The sequence below is a fragment of the Odocoileus virginianus genome, chromosome 8 (genome assembly GCF_023699985.2).
Source record: "Odocoileus virginianus isolate 20LAN1187 ecotype Illinois chromosome 8, Ovbor_1.2, whole genome shotgun sequence".
Classification (NCBI taxonomy): domain Eukaryota; kingdom Metazoa; phylum Chordata; class Mammalia; order Artiodactyla; family Cervidae; genus Odocoileus; species Odocoileus virginianus.
Window position 1 is genome coordinate 21380976 of NC_069681.1, and position 6000 is coordinate 21386975.

Genomic DNA, 6000 nt, shown 5'->3' on the forward strand with positions numbered 1-6000 from the left:
TCAAAACTCTTGGTTCATATGGTGTTTTTGGACTTGGGATCATTTAAGACAGGAGGGTACACCCAGTCCCTGTTATTCCATCTTGACTGGAAGCATAAATCTGAAAAGTTACTCTCCGGCAGTCCTCCAGCCTCTTGAGAAGAATAGGTTTTGAGAAACACAAAGCATTTGATTATTTTATGCTTTGCTCTGTAATGGGCCCTGTTTTTGTTTTTTTCCTCCCCCCTCCCTTGACCACATATGTGTGGCTGCTTCTTTTGTGACCACAAAGTCTGTAGATATTGTTGGGATCAGATTTAAAAACAATTAACCATCCCCCTGATTCAGCTGGGAAAGAAGGAATTCACAGCTTAATGTTAAGAACCCAAGGGGAAAGGAGACACGAGCCAGGAAGAGAGGAAGGGAAATTATAAAACTGAACAAAACATGCCAGGATTTGTTTTCTTTTTAGGCTTTAACGTATTTGTTAAAATCGCTTGTTAGTCTGTTTCTAATATTTGTTTAAAAATCATTGCAAAATATATATTTGGACATCTGTCACTCAAGAGTTAAGCCAGACTGTAGAGGGCGGGGTGGTTCTGGAGGCTAGTGACCCTGCCAGGTGCTTTTGGTAAAAGGGAGGTAACAATGTGTCTAGTGCGTACATATTGTGGGCACACTTCAGCTATTCAAACCCAGACAGAGGAAAGAGGAATGGAGGTTGGGGGAGGGATGGGGCTTAGAAAAGGAATAAAAAGAGAAAATGGCCCAAAACTCTCTGCTGTGGCTCTTCATGTGATGAAAGCCTGCATTGTGTGAAGCTGTGAGTCAAAAGAAGAAGGTTATTCAGCTATTGCAGACTGCATCTCAAATATGAAACAGTTCTCTTCCAGCCTCTTTGCTTCTCCTGCTACAAAAAAAGTCCTCATTAGCTGCCACTTTTCTTCTGTGGCACAAAGTCATTTCACATTTTCAGCGGAAAGAATTTAATTTTTTCAAACCTCTCTTCTCTAACCCATCAACCGAATTTGCGCGTTCTGGTGAATGGGGGTGAATGCTTGGTCCTAATTTGATGTTTGCCAAAAGCATCCTCTGGCCCCATAATAAGCATCCATGGATTCTGCAGGGAGCAAGCCCTCACCGACCCTTCTCTGAAATAGCTCCCTCAGAGTCCCCAGCCCCCGGTCCTTCATCACCATCTATTTTCCTTGGATGAGAGCCTCACAGTGAATAGGAAACATTTTTAAGAGAGGGGAGGAGGGGTTGTGAAAGAGATTTAGAGGCCAAATGGGGCCTTCGCAGGAAAAAGAATTCAGCATGGCTGCTGGAACTCAATGGCATTCACTGTTGCAGAAAGTAACAGACTTTTTACTTAGTTAGCAGAGGTTCACCTTGTGTCCTCGTCTAATTGGAGAACATTTTCCAAGAAGAAAAGAGGGGTCCTGGTTCACAGCCACGCATCTGTGCTCAGGGCTGGGAACCACCCGCCTTTTCTTGTGTAGACTTTTGTGCCAGGAAAAGACTCCTTTTGTGTCTCTGCCTGGTTCCTTGTGTGGCGTTCTTCCGTGGGAATAAACACCAGGGGAAATTATGTAGTTCATCATCCATTTTAAAAACGTAAATTTTTCTAGAACCTGCATATATGCATTAACATATGATATTTGTTTTTGTCTTTTTGACAGACTTCACTCAATATGACAGTCTCTAGGTCCTCAGACGATCTTATTTGCAAAACAGAAATAGAGACAGAGACATAGAGAATACACATATAGACACCAAGGGGAAAGCAGGTGGGGGGGATGAATTGGGAGATTGGGATTGACATGTATGCACAATTAAAAAAATTTTTTTTAATTGACGGATAATTGCTTTACAATACTGTGCTGGTTTCTGCCACACATCACCATGAATCAGTCACAGGTTATGAGCACACTGTGGATACGATGGATATAAAAGAGATAACTAATGAGAAACTACAGCATAGCAAAGGGGACACTGAGTGCTCTGTGGTGACCTAAATGAGAAAGAAATCCAAAACAGAAGGGTATATGTCTATGCATAGCTGAGTCACTTTACTATACAGTAGAAACTAACACGACATTGTAAAGCAACTAAACGCCAATAAAAATTTTTTAAAATAAAAAAAACAAAAAGGTAAATTTTGCTTGAAAATTCTGCTTGAAATTGATCATAATATTCTATGTCCAAATAGCTTCAGATCTCCCTAAGTAATTGTGTATATAAAATATCTAAATATTGACCCTGAAGTTGTCTTCTACTAAATTAGCTGAAAGTGAAATACTTTGAGAAACTATATTACTATGCATACCTGACCAGAAATAATAATTTTCATCTGTGGCATTAAAATTTGTAAATTACTTCACCCCACATACTGCCTTTGAATGGAAGGGAGATTTCTTTCAGGGGAGGGTCAGCCATCAGGGCATGCATGCCTGAGGGTGAGTTTTCTGCTTCTTGGTGGTCTTGTCTTGCCTGGAATAAGTCATTATGCTGCCTTACGTATTGAAAGAAAAGTTCTGAGCTTTTCACTTTAATTTGGTTAGTTATCAGAACTTGGGTTACCTGTGGGCTAAGTCTCTTCAGTTGTGTCTGACTGTTTGTGACCCCATGGATATAGCCCGCCAGACTCTTCTGTCCTTGGGATTCTCCAGGCAAGAATACTGGAATGGGTTACCATGCCCTCCTCCAGGGGATCTTCCCAACATAGGGATGGAACCTGCATCTCTTAGATCTCCTGAATTGGGAGGCGGGTTTTTATTGGTTTTGTTTTTTGTTTTTTTAACCACTAGCACCACCTGGGAGATCAGACGATAAAGAATCCACCTATAAAGCAGAAGACCTGGGTTTGATCCCTAGGTCAGTAAGATCCCCAGGAGAAGGGAATGGCTACCCATCCTAATATTCTTGCCTGGAAAATTCCATGGACAGAGGAGACGGGTGGGCTACAGTCCATGGAGTCTCAGAGTCGGACCTGACTGAGCAACTAACAATTGAGCTATCTGCACACACTATCAAATTTCTTCTCTCCTTTTGAAGGCAAGCTTCCTGGCCCGAGTCCCTGATGAGTAGGGAGCAATTTGGGTTTCTAGTGCGAACAGTGTGTTTGTAAGTAAAAACCTCAAAACTTTTTCCTTATTAAATTTCCTGACACATTTTTGGAATATCACTATGAATTTTTACTGTCGCAAATGGCAGTTAATCTCACTAGGATCACACACAGGTTAAAATGCCACATATTCTTTGGCCATCAGAAAGTTTCCTCCAGTTTAGGAAATATCATGACTTGCTCATACTAGATACCCAGTAAATATTTACTAATTTGATCTGATCTAGGATAATATCTCTGAGGACTCTTTGGAAGCCAGGTTCTCAAACATTCCCACAATACTTTTTTCCTGATAGCTCAGTTCTCAGGAACGGAGGTGGGTGATACTGCAGTGATTTCCCGCCCTGGGTCCCTTTCTAATGATGTCAGAGACACAGCTTTCTGAGGTGACTTCAGGACAGAGCTGTGGAGGAGTCCTTCTTCAGTGAAGCCACCCTAAGAATCTGAAAGGATCTATTCAAAGGTTCTTGGGTGGCTCCTCACGGCTCAGCTGGGATTTATACCTCTGATTTCAGCAGGACTGCTAGGTGCCTTTGAACCTGAGAAGTCACATAATCTGGCTGGCACCTTTCTAGACCCACTTCCTCTGATGAGAAAAGAATGAGTCTTTATAACAAATAGAAAACATTCTGCCTGTCCTGGGTCCCCAGCCTAGCTAAGAACAGCATCTGCATTTGTCAAAGCCCAACTGGAGGGTGTGGCAATAACTCTGGTTAGGAAGAAGGACCAGTTTAAGGGGAACCCATCACTGGTGGCAGCGTACATTGCTCTTGCCTCCAGATTAGCTCCATCACAGGCTAGAGGTCTGGAATAGAGTTAGTAATCAGCATAACAGCTGCTGATACTTATTGAGCACTTATCATATATCCTGGACTGTTTCCAGGTCTCCCCATTAATTCATTTTATTCTTACAACTCTACAGGGCAGATACTAATATCATTCTTATGATATTAGTGATGAGATGATATAGTGATTCTATAATATATGATGAAGAAATTGGAGCACAGAGATTTTAAATAAATTGCCTGGGGACTTCCCTGGGCTGTGTGGTGGTTAGATTTTGCCTTGAACACAGGGGGTACAGATTCTATCCTTGATCAGGGATCCCACATGCCTCGGGGCCAAAAAAAACCCAAAAATGTAAAACAGAAGCCGTGTGTAAAAAATTCAATACTTTTTCAAATGGTCCACATCAGGAAAATCTTAAAAATAAAGAAATAAATTGCCCAAGGTTACACAGCGTGATGGTGTAAAATTATGGGCACAATTCTTTAAAAGGCCTCTTTTCAAAAAGTGTTAGTCACTCAGTCGTGTCTAACTCTTTGCAACCCCATGGACTGTAGCCCACCAGGCTCCTCTGTCCTTGGGATTCTCCAGGCAAGAACACTGGAGGGGGTAGCCATTCCCTTCTCCAGGGAATCTTCCCAACCCAGGGATCGAAACTGGGTCTCCTGAATTGCAGGCGGATTCTTTACCATCTGAATCACCAGATGGTGGCTGTATAATTCTCCTCCTCCCTTGATTTGAATCAGACTTCGAGACTCCATTCTAATGAGTAGAATGTGGTATAAGTGAGGAAATATGCTGCCTAAGTGAGGATAAACCATATACTTTATCCTTCTCCCAGCTCTCTTTAGGGTCACTCACCCTGGGGAAAGCCAGTCATCACTGGCTTCAGGACTCTCAGGCAGCCTATCCAGAGGCCCATGTATGGGGACCAGAGACAGTATGAAAATGCAAAAACAACAGCTAGCCTGGCCGCAGAATCCCAACGCTCACTGCCTCTCACCAGGGCAGATTGCCACAGGTACAGTAGTTCTGCCTCTGTAGAGATTTTCCACACAGTAGCCGTAACACTCCTCTCCTTAAAATCTAGAACAAAGTCCAAGTTTTCTACCAGGTAATACAGACTTTTCTACAATCTGACCCTGGCCTAGCTTACCTCCCAACAATCCTCCTGATTTTCAACTTAATACCGTTGAACTCTACGTAATTTCTGACTCCACACACCCTTTCTGACTCTCTAAGGACGGGGCCTGGAGCTCGTCTCATCTGGGATATTAGCCCTCACTCCACCTGACCCCTTCCCTCAAGCCTTTCTCTTCACGGCTGGAGTGAACACTCACCCTCCACTCTCCAGCAGTGCCCTGAAGACGGCCCCATGCATGGGGTACGCCATGCGGACAGCACCTTCTGAATGCTTGTCCCCTCCAGGACATTATAAGCTCATTGTCAAAAACTGCAGGATCGTATTTAACTTTGCTCTCCTGGTATCTGGCAAACAGTAGGTGCTCAACAAATGGGACAATGCATACAAAGTATTTAGGACAACGCCTGACACAGTAAGTGATCAATTCATGCTGTCGTTGCTGTTGTTAATTTGTTGAATGAAACCAATGGCTAGTGCTCATCTATCCACAAGCAAAAAAAAAAAAAAATGTTTGCTTTCTTCCAGGCAAAAAGTGACGAGAAAGAGGCTAAATGAAAAGAAAAGAAAATGGAATATTACTCAACCATAAGAAGGAACATTTGAGTCAGTTCTAATGAGGTGGATGAACACAGAGCCTATTATACAGAGTGAAGTGAGTCAGAATGAGGAAAACAAATATCGGGTATAAATGCATATATATAGAATCTAGAAAGTTGGTACTGATGAACTGATTTGCAGGGCAGCAATGGAGATGGCGACATAGAGAACTGACTTGTGGACACAGCGGGGGAAAGGGAGGAAGAGGCAAATTGAAAACATAACACTGAAACATGTAACTTACCATATATAAAATAAATAGCCTGGTGGGAGTTTGCTGTATGATACTGGGAGCTCAAGTCTGGCGCTCTGCAACAACCTAGAGGGATGGGATGGGGCGTGGGGGAGATTCAGGAGGAAGGGGATA